Source organism: Mesocricetus auratus, unplaced genomic scaffold, assembly GCF_017639785.1.
Source record: "Mesocricetus auratus isolate SY011 unplaced genomic scaffold, BCM_Maur_2.0 Super-Scaffold_100004, whole genome shotgun sequence".
NCBI classification, from domain to species: domain Eukaryota; kingdom Metazoa; phylum Chordata; class Mammalia; order Rodentia; family Cricetidae; genus Mesocricetus; species Mesocricetus auratus.
This window is the reverse complement of record NW_024429189.1, coordinates 82,643,615-82,663,674: the sequence shown is the minus strand read 5'-3', so window position 1 is coordinate 82,663,674 and position 20,060 is coordinate 82,643,615. Positions and strand designations below refer to the sequence as shown.

At 41.1% G+C, this 20,060-nt stretch overlaps 1 protein-coding gene across 13 annotated transcripts in view; it reads left to right on the top strand.

Moving 5' to 3' along the window:
- The window catches only part of Meis2 (Meis homeobox 2), a 200,061-nt gene that overhangs the window by 66,856 nt on the left and 113,145 nt on the right, over window positions 1–20,060 (top strand). The gene's annotated exons all lie outside the window — the stretch shown is intronic.

Below are 20,060 nucleotides of genomic sequence, written 5' to 3'. Positions count from 1 at the left end.
CATGCATTCATTAACTATCAGAACATAAAAGAACTCTGGGTGTATTTTTTTTCCAAACACCCAACCAGCATGAAGCAACTTTCCCCAATAAGCCACAGGGGTCTCTCTACATATGTTCTCAACTGCAAGCTATTGTCACCTATTCTGAATACCTCAAAAGGCCTAGAGGAGGGAAAAAACCCAACTCAACAAAGGCCAACTGTAGCAATTGTGAAGTCTTAGTCTCAATATGACAAAAATCATTAACCTTCCATTTTCTGGGAAGAACAAATTCCAGTACAATTGTAACAGTTGAAACAATCTCTCAGATTCGTATGAGCCATGGTTAGGAGAAACCATAATCAATTTGTTGGTAATTGATTACTTTCAAGAAAATATTTAAACTAGAACCAGTGGAATTTTGAAAATCTAGTTGCTTGATGAATCTGTTTCCACGCTCAGAGCCAAGCTCTTTGAATTTGTTTAATCTGATGTTAAAGGATTACTCTCTAGTTTCTAGCTACCAGTCTTCATGGTGTCCTTTAAAACAATGTCCTCTAGAATGTGCAATACTCTTACAAAAATAAATCCATTTCTTCTTAGAAATTCAGTTAGTAAAACTGCTGAACACCCATTATCCTCTTCCATTCATGCATGGCCCTGTCTGGCTTATTCACCGTAAGAAAACTAAAGGAGATGGAAGAAAAAAATCTGTTGGAAACACACGTGCATTTGAGAGAAAGTAAAAAAGGACCAAAACAAACAAACAAACAAACAAACAAACCAACAATAATAAAGCCATCTCAGTAAAATGCATTCTCTTTATGAACACTTGGAGTTTATAAAATTATAAAAGCAAGGCTGCCATTACAACTTTTTATTCTACTGCAAAGATAAAAGAAATGGCAAGAAATAATCTCCAAGCTGACAGTTTACAATCACACACCAGGCCATTAGTGCTCAAGCCAGCCTGCCAACACCTTTCCTTGTCAACTGGGGAGATCTCCCTGAGCTGTGCCCTCCATTGGAGAGAAAGGTACTCACACCTAAGGTCTTGGCTTGGTCATGCCCGTTTCTGACTGAGGGTCTTGGAATTGAAAAACAGTAAAGCTGCCCACCCCCTCCCTCACCTGCACAATAGGTGTGACACTTCCTTCAGAGATACCTTTACTCCTCAGAAGCAAGCGACAGTATATTGTGCTATTGTGTAGTCTCCTTGAAATGGCAAGTTTTGATGCTCTGTCACTGTCTGTGGCAAATGCTGCATCCCTTCTCTGTCTGTGGGTATGGGAGAAGGGGTTGTGGTTTGTGGCTTGGTGACTCTGTATCTACTGGCAGTCATTTTATGGGACTACGAAGAAGCCTAGGTTTGACGATAAAAATATGCTTTAATGTATATTGACTTCCAAGACAATGAGGCCTAGTGATGGGTCAGTCTACTTATAGGTTACATTGGAGAAACATATTTTTCCTTCAGTTGATTCATGGAGGCCTATTGATAGAAAACAAAGCCATCTTAAATTTTCTGTTGTTCTACACCCATCCCCCACACTCACCCCACACACGGGGCGGGGGGGGGAAGGGGACAAAAGAAAGGAAGGAAATGGAGAGATACACTTCAATTTTTTTGTCTATTAACTAGTTCTCTTCATGTTTGGCCAGTCTAGATAGCTTTCTTAAATCCACAACACAGTATATATTTATCTTAAATATCACCTCCAAGTCTCTTTTTCCATATCTATTGAATGGGGATAATTTTGAACTCCAGATGAGACACACACACACACACACACACACACACACACACGAAAGCTCTCAAATTGTACCTGGTTCTTATAACAGATACTTAATGTAAAGTAGCAGCCAGGCATAGCGGCACACGCCTTTAATCCCAGTACTCAGGAGGCAGAGGCAGGCAAATCTCTGTGAATTTCAGGCCAGCCTGATCTATAGAGTGAGCTCCTTTACATCCAGAGCTACAAAGTTGTATAATAGAAAGACTTGTCTAAAAAAAAAGTGTGTGTGTGTGTGTGTGTGTGGTGTGTTGGGAGTGTGTGTATGCTATGATTCTTATTTGAATCTAATTGGATGCAAGAGGTATTGACCAGTGGATAGACCTGTTCATCTAATGTCACCATATCCTTTCCTGAGGATATGTGTGAGACAAAGAGATGGAATTTTCTTATATAAAGCCGAGATTTACCCAGTAGGAGAAGCGTTTAATGGCCTTTCAGGGATACTAGCTGGTAGATAACATCAGAGGGAGAGAACCCTTGTGCCAACTGGGAGCCATTGTACCATAGTGCTACTGGGCCTGGTAGCATGTACCTGCAATCCCAACACTTGGGAGACAGAGGTCAGAAAAACCCTAGACTCAAGGCTAGTCTGGGCTACATTGGATAGCCTTGTATAAAAAAATAAAAGAAAAGAAAAAGAAAAGCAAGAATATTGGGTGGTCCATCGGGCATGAGGAGGGGAGAAGAACCTCGGTTGGAATGGTTCAGAAAGCCTCCATGGGTTCTGGTTTGGCAAGAGAGGTTCTCTTTTACCCTTTGGGTCCTAATTTTGTGCCATCTGAATTTGCCTAGCTCTTCTCAGAGTTTGAGGCTAGGCTTTCTGAGATTTGCTGGGTGTGTTGTTCCTAAAGGAGTTATTTAACATAAAGTGCGTTGATTTGAGTTTGAGCTCCATGATCTTGGGAAAGGTATGCAGCCTCTCTTAATTTTTTTAACCTTCATCATTAAGGTAGTGAGTATATGACCTCCATGTGCCCATTTGCATTGCTGTACAGCCCAGACAACACAGTCAGTGTGCACCCTCATGTGTGTTATATGGATTTGGATATTTTGATCTTCTGGTTGCTTTGGTTTCCAACTGCTGGAGGCCTTTGCCACCTCATAGCCACAGCAGGGTTACTTACCTGCCATGTTCCTCTTTACCAAAAGGCTTCTCTTTGTTTTTCTGCACACCTACATGACGATACCATGAAAGTTTTATCACTGTACTTCTCTTTAAGAACCTAGAGTGCTTAATAGAAGCCAAAGTCCATGGACATAAGCTGTTTCTATTCGGAAAATCAGCCACTTCATGATTCTGGGACTGTTCTACTTAATACTAACAGCTGTAGGCCAAATTAATTCCAAATATGAAATGTTGGCCTTCCTTAGAGAGAGAGAGGGCGACGTCTTTCTCATATTCTGGGAGGCAAATGTGCACTGAACGCAAGTGGAGCTCCCTGGAAAAATAGTCACGGAGAGAGGTGTATGCAGAAATCACCGCTGAAAAGCACCATTAGAGAGAGGTCCTCACTGATGTGCAGGCAAGTGAGGCCGCCCCTTGCTTTCGCCTCTGCATTGTTTTTCTCCTCGCCAGGAGAAAAACATCTGTGAGTTATTTGAATGGAACCTTATACTGGAGATCGCCTGAATTGGTGTCATCTCTGTTTAATTTCAGGAAATGATGTCACAATGCATTAAATAACAGTGCGGGGTGATTTATTTTCCCGTGGACATGCTGTCCTAAGCATTGCTCTTCTCTTGCAGTGTTTCCAATTAACTGTAAGCTTGAATGTTCTTCCTATTTTATAATGATTTTGAGGGGTGAGGGCGGGAGGCTGGGGTGGGAAGAGGAGTAATTTCAGAGGTTGCCGAGGTTCAGAGCTAATGACACATCTATCATGTCCTTATTGGGACAGGAAGGTACTCAGCATCAGGGGTGTGATCACCAGTGGCAAGCTGGACTACTGTTGGTTGGTTTCAAAGAATTTTTGGAAATGCAAGCCCAAAGGCTCTCATACTTGCTGTTTGGAGAGCCTCTAGATAATTCTATTAGCCACCCGTATATTGTAGCTTCTGCGGCTCAAAGTTTCTGTGCACTCCCTTCCTCAGTAAAGAATAGAGGACACAAGTCAATTCTGTATGCCATCTGTCGTCGTTTTTACAATTTCTCAAATTAAAGAGACAGGCCAAAAATTTAATGCTGTGTTAAAATCTTAGAAACTACTCTGGGAGAAAGACGATTGCAGTTGAATCGTCTGGGTTTCTCTAGACAGGGCGACTGCACATTGTGGCAACTCAGCCTTTCAATTGTCCTGATTTGGTGTTTAGAATAGGGTGGTTAGGCCTCCTGTATGGAGAAACCCATGCGTTCTTGTGGATAGTCACCTGGCTTCTGTTCATGTGATCCTGGATGATAACTGGTTACAACAACTTCTTAGGTAGGTGATGAGATATGTATTCTCCCTGTCAAATGACTTCAAGACATGACAGATGGTTTTTTGGTTGTTGTGGCTTTTTTTGTGAAACAAGGTTTCTGTGTGTAGCCCTGGCTGTCCTGGAACTCACTCTGTAGACCAGGCTGACTTGGAACTCAGACATCTGCCTGACTCTGCCTTCAGAGTCATAGAATTGAAGGTGTCAGCCACCACACCTGGCAATAGCAAGACATTGTAAAATATAGCTAATGATACCATTTTAAGAGAAAATTCACCTAAACAAGATAGTACCCAATTTATGAGTTATTATCTGACATAAAAATTTAGTAACTCACAATAGCCAGAACTTAAAGGCTTTTAGGACACTGATGCATGGTTCTATCACAGAGGATACATGCATCACAGCGTACTGAAACATGGAATATCCAGTGAATTTGAGGCAAAGGTTCTTTATTAGCTTGAGGTTGAGAGTTTTCTTTGTACAAGGACCTAGGTTTGATCCTCAGTACAACAAGGAAAAAAAAACGGTGAACCTTACTATCAAATGTGAGCCCCAAATGTTGGTGCTGTCAGTGAGATGCAGCTGATAGGGATGGATGGTAGAGGATGCTGTGCCCGTATGGAGGCAGGGTTGCTAGGGGAAATAATCAAGGCTTGTTCTTGCTTCTGCTAGGACTCTAATCTAAAAAATAGTCTATTTTTCAAAAGTAGGTAATAGGGGAAATTTAAAAATGAAATGCTTATTAAATTACCATCAAAAAGAAACTAAAATAATTGTACTTCAAAGTTTATCACCCAGTTTTATAAAATATAACCTGAAGCATCATTGTTTAAAAATACACTAAGGAATTCGAGGAGATAGGAATTGAGGACCCTTGAATAAAGGAAAATGGAAGGCATGTGTGTATTTGAATATTCAGCTATTTAAAAACTCCAAGAATAGAGTGTCATTACATGCTGTTTAGTGAAAACCCTGAATATTCATTCAAATTATATGGAAAAATTCCATTTCCTTCCACATGACCACAGTGTGCAATTGTAGTCTGGGCAGAAGTGGAGTTCTCAGAAGCTGAGGATCAAGATGACAGTACTGAAAAAACTGAGCATCCGTTAGCTTAGCTGCAGGATAGTCGTCAGTGACCTTACTGTGCAGGACTAATTTTAGCTTTAGATTATGACTGTACAGACTTCAAGAGATGTCTGGAAATTCTGCCTCCCCTGCACTGTGATCTGTTTTTGTGATTTGGAGATGGTTATGAAGTGTAAAGATGACCCCAGCCTCACTGCTCCTGTGATGAAATAGTGGCTTGGACAGGAAGCATTAGGTTGGTTGAATGGAATTTGTCTATTGCATTTATGGGCCACATCCCACCATCTAAATTGACTGGCAGCAGTTGTTTCAGTATGTAAAGTAATCACTGACACCTTTTAAAGGTATATTATCCCCTTAAAGTGGAATCGTGATTCCACTTTCATGCTTTTACATTTGCTCTTCGTGTTTTGAATTACCAAGACCCAAATCCACTAGAATTAATTTCAGTTGTTTTTAATCTAATAGTAGATGAGTTGTCAAGTCACAATATAATGGCAAACAATGTTTCTTAACCTACAGTTTTACTTCTCACTTATAACAGATAACACGAACATTTGTTGAGTCTGACTTTAATGTCCACACATGGACAAAATTATAACTCAGATTTGTGCGCTGTGAGACTGTGAGGTGGTGAGCGATGAAGAAATGCTATTATCTAGCTATTCTCAGCATTATAGGAAACTAACGTGGGCCAGTGACCAGTCCTCCTCGGCTACCCCCATAGGCTGACTTGGATAGATTTGCCTAACATAGTTACATAGCAAAGGTCCACGCTTGTATTCCTTAAACGAGCCTCTTGCTGTTCTTCATCTCAATACCTCAGTTCACACAGTACAACTGTCTAGATTCTTTTACTTCTTGTATCAATTCCCTGCTCTCACCAATATTCCAAGAATTCATTTTGGCTTAAAAATACATAGCAATTTAATACGTATTAATTGACAAAAGGATAGTCTCATGACTGGCTACATGCCAATGGTGACCCAGAATTCATGTGGGGATCACAAACAGACAATAACCACCCCGAGTACCCCGAGTATCCTGGGAGTGCTACAGGAGTCTTTGTAAAAAGGAAAAAGCTCTTATCAATAGAGGAGATGAATTCTGGATTATTCCCTGCAGGTTGGTGACAGGTTGGAACTCTCTATAAAAGCAATCTTATTTTTTTTCCCCATGGTGAAAAGTTATAGGTTCCATTTCAGTGTTTCAAGATACCTGCAGGCAGCTCATGAACTGATCCGCTTGTTTTAAACCCTGTCTTGCAGTGAATTAAAAAAATATTAAAAAGGTGGTTTGAGAGCATGGGAATATGGGGTTATTATTGGTCAATTATAGGCTCAGTTTTTTGCATTAAGTTTCTGCAAAGCCGTAAGGGAAGGCCTGTGTGGCAAAATCCCACTGATGACTGGGTGACACTTTGATAAAAGCCCCTCTTATGGCTTAATCCTGAAGCTTTTTGTTCTTTTGCACACTGCTTAAGTGATTATCAAGTATGGTTATGTGGAAAGGTATAGGTTTTAATGTGTTTGGTGTATGTGTGTGTGTGTGTGTGTGTGTGTGTGTGTGTGTGTGTCTGTGTGTTTGGAGAATGTGACACAATGCTCTGCTTTTCCTGAGCTTCTTGGTTAATGGCTATCCCAAACACCTCATGCTTATTTGGATGGCTTATGCAATCAGGTAAATGAAAAGATCTGTGAATCTCTGGCTGGATTCTCTTGGAACTTAGATAATGGAAATGTTTATAATTTATTTAAAAAAGCAACAATTTTCTTCCTTTAGACAGGGGGTGAGGAAAATCTATTAACTTCTTGTGTTCACAAAAACAAAAATTTACTGGGTGGTGGTGGCACATGCCTTTAATACTAGCACTCAGGAGGCAGAGGCATGTGGATCTCTGTGAGTTCAAGGACAGCCTGGTCTACAGAGTGAGTTCCAGGACAGCCTCCAAAGCTACACAGAGAAACCCTGTCTCGAAAAACCAAAAAAAAAATATTTTAGGACACCATAAAAGGATGCATAGAAGTCCATTTGGTATAGGTAACAGAGATTTATCTGGGTGCTGCTTTCTTACTTCATCGATTTTGTTGTTTCTGTTTCTGTTAATGGTAGTTTTTGCTGTTTGTTTTAATTTTGTTTTTTGACAATGACTCTTTCTGTAGAACTCATTATGTCTGGCCTCCAACTCACAGGTATCTGTTTGCCTCTGCATCCTAAATGCTGAAATTTAAAGTGTGTACCACCATATCTGGTCCTTACTTCATTATTTTGAAAGCTAGCAGAGATTAGAAATAGTTCAAATTGGAAAAGGGCAAAAATACCATAAAATACAAAATGATATCCATTTATGCACTTCTATAATCTGCCAAAATAGTCAATTCTCTTTGTCTCAATTTCATGAAAACTAAACTTGGTACCCATCAAAGAAAAGTATTATATCATCTTTTAACCTGAGTCTCAAATGGGACTCACATCTACAGACAACATACAACAAACAGGAAAGGGTCAAAGGCATTACACAACTCACATTAAGGCACAGTTCCAATGAATGGTATTGTAAGTTAAAGTAAAATTTAAAAGCATATGCTCATCTTTAAGAGAAAGAGATGAGTAATGGCAAGTTGCATCATTACAGCTCTGCAACAGAGAATTAAGGGGAATTTGAGCATATTTTTATAAACAATTCAGTCAGAGAGTTAACTGGTTTATCACCCTACTACTTTTCATTCTGGCTGAACAGTCTCTCTGAAATAATGATCCCATATCCCCACACTACAAAAGGTAAAGGAAACTCATGCCAGATGCGAAATCACCTCATTGATTTGAACATAATTTCAGTTTTAAAGCTAAATCAGGCTTCCGTTGATTTTGCCATTCATTCTGAAGTTTGCAAGCCCTTTAGAGAGAATCCACATTGACATTAAAAAAAATCACAGAACTTGAAAGGCATGTGGAGGCCTGGTGGTGGTGCTTTAATCCAAGCATTTGGGACAAGAATCTCTGAGTTTGAGACCAACCTGGTCTACAGATCAAATACCAGGACATCCAGGGCTACACAGAGAAGCCTTGGCTTAAAAACAAGCAAAGCAAAGCATCAACAGAGTGTATTTGGAGGTCTTAGCCTTAAAAACACTGGCCACACATCTCCTGGGAGACTTTCTATGGAAGACTCATGCTTGGAGAGTTGGGGGCTGATCTTTGTGGAAGTAATATTTGCAACTATGGCATTGGATAAAGGTCAGCAAAAGAGGAGAGAGAGAGAGAGAGAGAGGTCGGTCAGCAAGCTTTTGAAAATGATGTGGAGGGGTGGGAGTTAGACAAATGAGCAGGAACAGTCATCAGACCCAAGGAGACATAATGAAATCATGTGACGAGGGAAGGCATTTCAAAGTAGGGGAAGTAGAATCCGAAGAAAGATCAAGGACAATGATGACTAAAAATAAGCTTTTCAATGTGGCACTTTGGGGTCATGGTCTACCTTTGAATTCTGCAGGCTGATGAGTGAGCAGGTGGGTTGGGAGGGAACAAAGGAAGAACAGAAGACAGAGCGTGGGGGTGGCTAGGTTTCCAAGCACAGGTGAGTCAGGAGCATGGGGAGGCTGGAGAGAGACAAGGTAGAGGTACAGGGGTGGAGGACAGGACAATGCATGGTACAAGGTATATAAGGAAGTAGGTGGAGGTCAGAGGCCAGGTGCAATGATACAGTAGTGACAGACACATTTTTGTAAAGACAGGAAAGATGTGAAGAGGCCCAGGTATGTCTAGTGACAAGATGAAGAACAATGAGGGTGTGACAGAAAGTAAATTAGGAAGGGATGAAAGTGTGGCTTCAGAATAGAGGCCCCTGGCTGGAAGGGACTCACTGAAAAACCCTTATGAGAGAAGACTCAGGATCACAGAAGAGAGGCAAAAGCAGACCATAGCACAAACCCAGACTGTTTGGACAGGCAAGAGAAGGGTGGCGGTAGAGAAATCTTGAAATAGAGGCCAGTAAGTCAGCATTCCAGTGATGTAATCTTTCCTGGAATTATGACCGAAGAATAGTTTTGAAGTTCATCTGCATAATGAAATGACTAAGAAAAGCTCAAGTAATGTTGAGGGAGGCCTTGCATTGAAATGTGTTGCAATCTCACAGAGTATGTCATTGGTCAACACTGGAGACAGGATGTAGGATGCACAGCTGAAACATGAAAACCTACTGACCAAACCAAATACATGGAGAAGTTTATTAATTTAAAGGCACCACTTTTAAATTGTTGGGTGGAAAAAAAGAATAACTCAATAAATGGATTTGGGGTAATGGTTTAACTATTTTTTTAAATCAATATTCTCCATGAAAATAAGTTCCATATTTAAGAGTTCTTTGAAGTGATGTGACTGTTTGTCTTTCCTTTGTTTAGTGAAATCCTTTCAGAGCATAAAAACAAAGGGATTATAAAGAAAAATGGTGATTGATTAAATTAAGTTAAAATTAAGAGTCTTTGAATGTCAGGAAAACGCCATAAACAAAATGAAAGAAAATATTAAAACTTGCAAAAAATATGTGCAACATCATTTAACAGGCAAAGAATTAGTGTTCCACATAAATGAGGCATTGTGCACACCAACAGGGAGAAAATGAAATGGATGGGAACTCCAAGATGAGCAGAACCATCACTAAGAATGGCCAGCAGGCACTGGAAAACTTCTCAGTGCCATTAGTAACCACATGCCATTTTAAAAGGCAGCATCAATTTTTATTTGATAGAAATTAAGAAAGAATGAAGCTGAGTGTGGTGACAAATACCTGCAATCCCTGTGGTAGGAGCCTGAGGCCTAAGAATCCTGGCCAGACCCAGCTACAAAAACACCTAGACATTAGGAAAGTGAGAAAAAGAATAATGTCCATTGCTATCTAGGGCTGGAAGGACATATCCACCACAATAAAGACAATAAGATCATTGTCTTTCTGTCATATAAATGGTTATGATTAAAAAACTAAAGCATGTAGTGTGTGATAGAGCACAGCTTTAATCCTAGGCAGAGACAGGTACATCTCTGTGAGTTCAGGGCCAGTCTGGTCTACTACATAATGAGACTCTATCTAAAAACATAAAACCAAACAAACAAAACCTTTCTAAGGTAAAACATGTTCTTACTATTTGATGTAATTATTTAGTTTTGAAGAGTTTTTCCATAAGCAAAATAAGAAATAAATACAAACATTGTGTAAAAGTTGTGCCTAAAGATATTATTGATAGCAATAAAGATTGAAAACTACCTATATTACCAACTATAAAAGACTATTCAAAACTGTATGAACTAAATATCCAATCATTAAAATTTTTATTACCTAAATTTTTTAAGTTATGGGGAAACCTCAATATATTACCAACTGAATATACAATTGGTAAAATGTTATATAAATTGAATTCCAATCTTGTAAAATAAGATACATATAGAAATAGGCACAGAAAATGTTAACAATTATCTTTAGGTAGTATGATCTTCATGATTCTTTTGTCTTTTGTATCAGAATATTTTCATAAAATATAAAAAAAATCAGGAGGCTAAAGCAGGTGGTTATTGAGTTCATGGCCAACACTATCTCAGGTAAAGCTGTGTAGTATGTTTGTAATACAAGACAATGCTTTTTATTTTAATGAAGATCTAGGGATGGGCAAAGTTAAGCCAAGTTTCCTGGGATTGCGGGAGGCCACAATTCCAGGTTCAGGCTAAGAGGCAGAATGGAGCTGCAGTGAGAAGTATTGTCAGGCTTGTGGTCCTAGAAGTGCAGCATCTCTTCCTGAAAGAATCAAAGGGCTGGTAGGGATGGAAGACATTAAGATTAGGAGAAGAAAGGTATTAACATGTCTACCATACATTTGGGAAGCTTCAAAAGTGAGGCAAGAGATGGAATGGAGTGAAACACTCTTGCAGGTACAGAAGCCATAAGGGAAATGGAAGTGGCCTAGAGGCCCAAGGTCTTCTGATAGCAGCAGGTGGAAAGGCTCAAGCTGTTCTTCCTGAGGAAGGTGATGAGGGATGTGAGAGGAAAAAGAAGAGAGAGTGGTTTGGCCCCTTGTCTCTGATCCCACAGGGACCATGAAGGAGGAAGCAGATGTGGCTTCGATAGAAGTGTCTTAACATGGTTGACATCACAAAAATGCCCTAGACTAGATGACTTAGTACAAACAATGTTGGGCTGCATAAATGGCTCAGAGGTTAAGAGTGTGTACTGGTCTCTAAGAGGACCCACTCCAATTCCCAACACCATGAAGGGTGACTCTCCACTGTCTGTAGCTCTAGCTCCAGGGGATCTGGTGCCTTTGACCTCCAGAATCACCTACAGTCAGTCATGTGCACACACCTATACATGTATACATGCACATAATTACTTTTAATGTTTCAAATGTTAAAGCAAACTAGCAGCCCCTCCCCTTGAAAGTTATTTTCTCAGAGGAAAGAAAATTCTAAGGCCATGGTACTGTTGTGCTCAGTGTCTAGTGATGGCTCTCTCCTGGACTGTGGACAGAGAATCACTACCCTCCTTGCTGCTCTTGCCTGGCCCAGAGGAAGAGAGAGGAGACAGTTTTCACTTCCTCTTCTAAGGCCACCAGTCCTATTGGATTGGGGCTCCACTATCATGGCCTCATTTAATCTTAATTACATCATATATGCTCTAATTCCAGACACAGATGCTCCTTTGACTTATACTGAGGCTGCATCCCCACATGTTTTATATATTTAATTTTTTACATCTATATTTTATTTATTGCTATAAACCCATCTTAAGTTGAAAATATTGTTAAGTCAAAAAAATGTATCTAATCCATGTGTCCTGCAGAACATCAAGGCTTAGCAGCACACCACAGAGAATTAGCTGCATATATTACCCTCAGGGTCCCAGAACTGGTAGGTTGGCTCACTGCAGCAGCATTGACAGACTGTGTTCTCTGCACACTCCAGGGAAGAATTCAAACTTCAGAGCACAGTTTTATTGAGATGTGTTGCACTTTTGCACCATCACAAAGTCAAAACATCCCAAGTGGAAGGATCCTGGATTAAGGACCAGCTCTGATATCTTCTTGGTGGTCAGGGCTTCTGCACATTTAGTTTGGATGAGGAGGTTGGGTACAGCTCAGTCCACAGATGTCATATTTCAGGACAGACATTAATTTCAAGTCAAGGACATGGAATTGTACATGTGGAAGAGATCAAAGTTCTCTTGTTTTTCTTTGTGTTCCGTGACCTTGATGGTGAGGGTGAGGGCAAAGGAGCAGGCTAACTTTGGATGTGGTAAAAACAAAACGAAGTCCAGAAAGCCATTCATGCTGTGGTAAGAGCCATAGGCTTGTGCTAGCATGACAAGGAAGTAAGGGGGCTCCTTAGAAAACTGTGGGGGAGAGGGAGGGAGGGAGGGAAGGAGGGAGAGGGAGAGAACTTTCTCCCAAAGTATCTGGACTGAGGGAGCAGAGAGGAGGAGAGGTGGGAAGGGTCCCTGGGTCCTAAGGTCCAGTCTCATTTGGATTAGGTGGAAGCCTTGTTTGATCTAGCTGGTTTTCCTCAGACTTCAGGTTTACATGTGTTCACACTCCACCGGTTCTTGTACTTTCAGAGCCGCTCCCCCCCCCCACCTCCTGCCTCATCTTTTTTTCTCTCTGCACCCCTCCTCTTAAAGGGGAGACACTGGGGGAATAAAGGTCAGCTGAGGCCCACTCCTGCTCTGTCATGTACTCTTGACCCTTCCCTGGGATCTGTGGTTAATACACGCTTTGTAGAGGCGACTTGGCAAACCACACTCTCCACAGGACTCGATTCATAATTTGCTGCTAGCAGGCGGAGCAGGGCTCTGTAGTGGCTTGTTTGCTCAGTGGCATACAAAAGCAGCATGTTGTGACCTTCGCTGTTATCAAATCAGGAAGTAGACAGTCCTGGCATGGAGTCGAGTCTTCCTATGGCTCTCCACAACTGTAAATTATGTCCCAACCTTCCCATCTAGAGCATGTCACACTCTACATCACTATTGTGTATCTTAAAATAAACAGCATCCCAAGCTGTTTATTTTGGTGTTACTATGTATGCATTTTAAAACAGTGGTTACTTAAACAAATGTCCCTGTTCCCACAGCCCTTGAAAGCCAGTGTTTGCTCCTGTGGTTTTGGATTTTGTCACTTCTGTTTGGATTATGTCTGAAACCCACACTGGGAGCAGTTGGAAGGAACCTGGAAGCAGCTAAGACTGGGACCTGTAGCTGGTCCTGGCCCTCAGCAACGAGTACCTGTCTGGCCCTCACAATGCTCTCCCAGCCCTCTACAGTGCCTTGCCCTCCTATACTAGCTAGGTATTTCAGTCTCTCAAGCAGTAAGCTTGTTACATTCAGTGATAGAGTTGTTAATTTTATGTTCCTTAATACTGTACAACTTAGTTGAGTAAGTGATCTGCTGCTTCAGTAACAAAATAGTTCTCCCAAATACTCATTTAAGACTGCCACCTGTAACCTAAAGATAGGGGCTACATTGCCTTGACACAGCCTAGCTAAGTTCAGTGAAGTTGGAGGACAGTAATAAGCAAAATGTTTCTTCGGGAAACTTTTTTTGAATACTGCACAGTCTTCATCTGTGAAATAGATGGGAGAGATAAAGATAAAATGGTGCATACAAAATAGCCTTTGCACTTGAACAGGCTTGGTACCCAATAGTTAGTCTTTGGTACCTCCCCTTCGGCCTTCACCCCATGACATAAATTACAACTGTGGGTGGTCTATGCAGAGTCCTGTTGACTGCAAGCAGGAGTTAATGTAGTGTGTGAGAGACCCTCAGAACCTGGCCTGGCCTGATGGTGACATTTGCAATAGTCATTACCCAAAGAGACTGCTGAGCCATGGTGGGAGTGGGGGGAGGGGGGACAGCACCCCAGGGTGCCTTCCCCATTTGAGAAGAGAAGCAAGACTGGCTTGAAGTTATGCATCATGCTACCCTCTTCTGTCTTGTGAGTGGCAGCATCAGACTGTGCAATCTTTCCCATCTCAGTAACATAACTTCCTGTTGTACTGGCACGTTGGAAAGGAACATTCTAGATCATTTGCTCATAAATGAATGAATGAGTAAAATCCTGCATAGGTTTTGGGCATCTCGAAAAGTCTAACTTATTGTGGAATACTTCATTGCCATCCTAAACATTTGTGGACACAGGGGTGATTTTTATTGCTATTTCTTGGTAGGGTGAGTGAAATAGGAACATTGTTCTTGATTATGCTTACCACGAAATCAGTTGAAGAAATTCAGGTTAGACTTTCATGAAATTGAAATGTTAATGAGATGACACCAGTTATTAGTGAGGTAGCCACATTTCTTCCTCTTCTACAGCACACATCCAAAGCCCTATGATGGGAAGACATTAAAGACCATCTATTGGACCATTTAGGTGCAGGCGAGATGCATTCATTGTTTTGTGTTCCATGAAAAGGTTCGTGTAAGATATTTTGAGTTTTTGGATTTTTTTTTTACTCAAAATATATTGAAAATACAGTGACCACATATGACCAAGAGCTTTGATAAGGCTTCATTGCTCCACACTGAAGACATGTTTCAACTACTTTGGTTTCTTCCATCGTCCTGTAGCGGTACTAAAACCTGAGGCCTGGGTTTTTGGGATGGAGCAAGGCAGGGATGCTGAGATGGAGCAAGGCAGGGATGCTGAGATGGAGCAAGGCAGGATGCTCCAGCAAAGCCTTTATCTCGCTGCCTAATTTAAGAATCCGGGGGCATGGCTTTATAAGGAGGAAAACACTTTAATTTCCATACTAATCTTGGAATTCTTACTGGTCTAAACACTATGGAAACCCATTGCTCCTGTCAAACTGAACCACAAAGCAGAGGAAGGTGTGGTGATCTAGAATTAACTGTGGAATTACAAAAGGACTTAAACTGGAACTAAACAGTTTCTATGCTCACCCTCAGACCTGAAGAGCTATGCTGTCATCCTTCTGCAACTGGCATGCCTTGTCACGGAATAGTCACAGCGTTTTCTAAAAGCCAAAAAAAATCTACTGAGCATTGATGGTTGCATGCCTTTAGTCCCAGCACTCAGGATGCAGAGACGGGTAGATCTCTGAGTTCTTAGCCAGCCTAGTCTACAGAGCAAGTTCCAGGACAGTCAGGGATACACAGGGAAACCTTGTCTCAGAAAATGGAAAAACAACAACAACAACAACTAAAAATCACCTTGCTAACAGCTTGACATTGGTGTGTGTGTGTGTGTGTAAAAGGAGTACGTATGCCCATGTGTACATGTGTGTAGACTAGTCGACATTGGATGCAGTATACTATTCCTCTCACCTTATTCTTTTGAGACATGGTACTTAATCGAACCTAGATTCTCTGGATGGCCAGTACACTTCTCAGGACCCCCTGTTCCTACCTTCAGTTCTGAGATTAAAGATGTATATCTCTACACTGACTTTGTATGTGTGCTTGGGGTGTTTTAACTTAGGACAGCAAATACTTTACCCACTAAGCCATCTCCCCAGCCCAACTGGACATAATCTGACAGGATTTTTGTTGGTCTGTCTTATTCTCCCAAATTTTGGCCACTTTCCCTCCTTTGCCATGCCCTGTCTGAGTATGGTTTGACTATATTTACAGTTTTCCTCCTGCCTGCACCCTGCAGTGTGTTACTTGCATTTGGTGTTCAAACAATGGTGGCCATTTTCATTGATTTGCCTCATTGGAAGTGGGTCAACAATTCTTATTGTGAAGAAAGTGAAGGGGAGGGGATGTACATTTTTTGCCCCAATAAAATTAGATAGCATAGTGGCAACCGTGTATTTGTTAAAAAGCAGTTAGCACAAATTAGAAATACTTCACAACAGATGTGTTTTGTGAAAGGATATGCTAAAAAATTAAACAGAGAATACTTTCCGGTTTTAATTTTAGAAAAATATTGTGCAATGAAGCAAATTTACAATTCATTTAAATCAACCTTTTTATAGAGTGTGTGCCTTCATGATAAAATTTTGACAATTTTGCAATTTGTTTCAGTGTTTCATTGAGGGGGTGGGAATCCATCTGCTAGTTATTTTGGGGGACACCATTACATCAATAAAAATGATTCCCAAGTTGTACACAGACTTCACTTTAAATTAATGTATAACTGTTCTTAGCATACGTGACTTAAAGGCATAAGTTCCTGTACTGTATGTAGAAGGTAGTGTGCTTCCTTTTTCTGTTCTTCAAACACAATTCCACTGAACTCCATTCTCCAGGAACTTCTTCAGCCTTGGATTCTCACTAATCTTTCTTGTTCTTACTTCACTGACCCCTTTTTGAGCTTCTAGAAGAATGTGTTTTTGTGGGTGGTATTTGAGTCAATACCTTTGATACAGTTGCTATTAATCACTGTCTACCCCGTTATGACGCAGGTTTAATGATATACCAGCGAGTGGCTTTTGTAAGCTGGAAGCTTCCCAACAACTCCAGCCTTTGATATTCAACTCACACCAGGGTGGGGGTGGAAGTGGTGGGGAGAAATGGAGAGTTAAAGAAAAAGAAAAAGAAAAAGAAAGAAAAAAAAAGCTGCAAACCAGAAAAAGAACAAAAAGAACTAAAGAAATTGGAATGGAACTTAAGAAAAAAGAAAGACCAGACAGCTTTTTGTATGCAGACTAGTCTGCCATTTAGTTGAGTATCTAGAAATCTCAGCAGCACTGTTTGAAAGCTGAACACAAGGATGCTAAATTCTTCATTCATTCTTTGTTATTTAGGGACGGGAAAAGCTAGCTGACTTGGCTAACTTTGGTTTCTGCCTCTATATCCATTCTGTGTTAGTTTTCTCAAAATTCATCTTTTTTTCTGAATCAAGAATGCAAGAGGCAGCAAGGCTGCCAATCGTGGGGCAAAAGCAAGGAGATGAACATGAGTCACTGTGTGTGTAGTGTTAGTGTGTGATTTCTTCCTCTCCATGAATATGAGCCTGGGGAGATTTCCTTTCTTTAGGGTAGGAAAAACTGTCTCCTGTACACACATTAAAACAGTTTAATCCTATGTAAATTTTTTTGAAGTACACAGAAAGAAAGTTGAGCACTTCCAGTAGACATGGAGTCAGATGAGGCAGAAGACTTGCCTCCTTTTGTTTGTTTGCCTCCGTTTTTTGTTTTTAAGTTGGACTGTACCCGGAAAAAAAAGGTAGAAAACAAGCTGCTACAGATGTTACTAACTATGAATATTCATGAGCTCCGTTGCTCTTCCTTTCCTACAGCATCCAGGCCTTTTCTGATCTCCAGCTCCCAGATGCTGTCTCTGTCTCCTGCACCATGCTTCCACAACCTTAAATATGCCCTCCCAGGCCAACCCTTAGACAAGACTGCAGTCCTACACACAGATTGGTGTGATACAATCATAAGTAGCCTCAGAAACTGTGGATCTGTGTGTGTGTGTGTGTGTGTGCGTGTGTGTGTATGTGTGTGTGTGTGTGTAACATGCACACTTGCATCAAAACAAAGGGGGATAAAGAAAAAAATGTTATCCACAGTTTTATGAATCCAACTCCCCTTAATGTTCATTATTTAAACCAGCAGCAATTACAAGTTCAAAGGGGTTTAGAAGGCCAGCAACCCGCATAATCACTGCCAAATTAAGCGGGACTCATTCGTCACAGGAGAGTACACCCTGAGCACTGAATCATGCATGCCATGACAGGCTCTGATTTACATAAAGCAGAAAGCAGTGCCCTCTAGGCTGTATGTTACCTCATCTCCGTAGTCCTGTGATACGTGGAGTTTCTTTTGGTCTCGGGAAGCTGACACTGCCCTCCACACGGCAAAATATTCCACTAACTGTTGATAATACTTAACGCTTTGGGAACATACAGAAGTTAAAATCACATGAAGAGCTTTGCACAATGTGAGCAAAATTGTGAGTATGGAAAAGACTGTTTCTCCAAACATCTCAGATTAAACGTTTGGGAGGGAGTTGCTTCAAAGAATGCACATTTTGTTACAACTGCAGTTTCTTTTCTTCTCTGGCTGTTCAAGCCTGTAGTGCAGATGGAGGATGCTGATAAGCTAGCAAACACCTCTGACCAGAGACCTCAGTGGCCTAAGGGAGAAGAAATAAATACTCCCCGAGGCCCGTTCCTCTTTGGCATTTACTGAACTGTTGATTGCTACCTAGTGAGAGTTGGGGCCAATAATTGAAGTAACCTGTTTCTTTTAGTTGGCTTCATATTACCAAACTTTATAGAGAACTTCTGATTGGATAGTCAAAGAAACCTGCTTGAGGCCTGTCATCAACCTGGAAATCTGTGAAGTCTGAAGATGAAAATTCCAGAATTGAGTTCAGATGGCAATGTAGTTAGGATGGTACTGTCAGATACCAGACCAACCTCTTATATTTATATTTCTTCTTCTTGGTTCTTTCTTGTCTTTTAGGCAGGATTCCAAGGCTGCTTTGTCCCTTATCTTCTGTCTCTTGGAAGAGAGCTCATCTTTCATCCGTACCTAAATCATCTTGATGTTATGACACCTTTCCCCTCCATAGTCATTTTCTCCTTCCCTTTTCACATATTCTGAACTGTGTCTACACTTAGGACTTGAAGTGCTTGGGGTTTGAGAATTAGCCTGGCAATTTGGAAGATTACCTATACTTACACTTTCCTGTTGACTTTGAAGTACAGATAAAGGTCTTGTGGTTTCTGTCTCTTGTAGCTGAGTCTACACTACATGCATATCAAAGCAATGTGGTTTTAAAAGTTTCTTTGAAGCAGATCACAGTTGCTTTTGAAGCAATGTGGCAAAACGGGACCCCCAGACGCCCTCAGGCTTCCTGGTGTTCAGCTAGTGGTGACACTTCACCACTGCTACTCAAAGCCTTCTGGGAATTCACTTACACTTTGGCCTCCTAGACCCCGTCTGTGAATACCTGCCTTTATAGTGCCATTCAGTGGGTAGGGATGTGGGTCCCCAGGTGTTAAGTTACAGGAAGGCCATGTCTACTGTTACAAGTAGATTCCACTCAACTGCAGGTTTATATGGTAAAGGTGAGTCTGTCAGGACTCAGGCCCAACTTACTTATACATAAGCCAATGGGAGCCAGATGGAAGACACAATGAACCCAATCTCCATGACCTCCAGTCCTCTCCTCTGCACCTTGGGGATTCTCATTTCTATCTTGTGTGACCAGTGATGGTAGTTGTTTATCCCAGCACTGAACCTCTAAACTCATCAAGCTCACTGAGTTCCTCCTCAAGTTATCTTGATTCTCCTCCTCATCTTTGTAGCTTGGAAACATGTCCTTTGCTTGGTGCTTCACCTTGACTTTATTCTGAGTGTTCCAGTGAGCTTTGGAGCAAGATATATCATGTATCATGAGCGGATAAAAAGTCTAGTACGATCTGTAAAATCTTCCAAGACAAAGCCCCTTTCTCATCCCCATTTCTATTGTCTTTGTGAATAAGAGTCAACGTTTTGTCTTATGTGTTCTTGTATGCTCCTCCCTTGGAATAGATTTTTCAGTTTTCTGCCTAAGTAATTTAGTGTCCTTTAAAACTGAGGTACTGTGGAGGAAGAACTAGCATAGCAGTCAAGAAGGGTTATTGCTTCAGCAGAAGACCCAAGTTCAGTTCCCAGCACCCCCACCTCAGGAGGCTCACAGTCATTTGTAACACCAGTTCCTGGATCAGAAGCACTTCTCTGGTCTCTTTTGAGCACCTCCATGCATGTGGTACACACAGACTCACATACACAGGCACAAGCACATGCACATGCACAGGCACATACACATACACATACACAAACACATA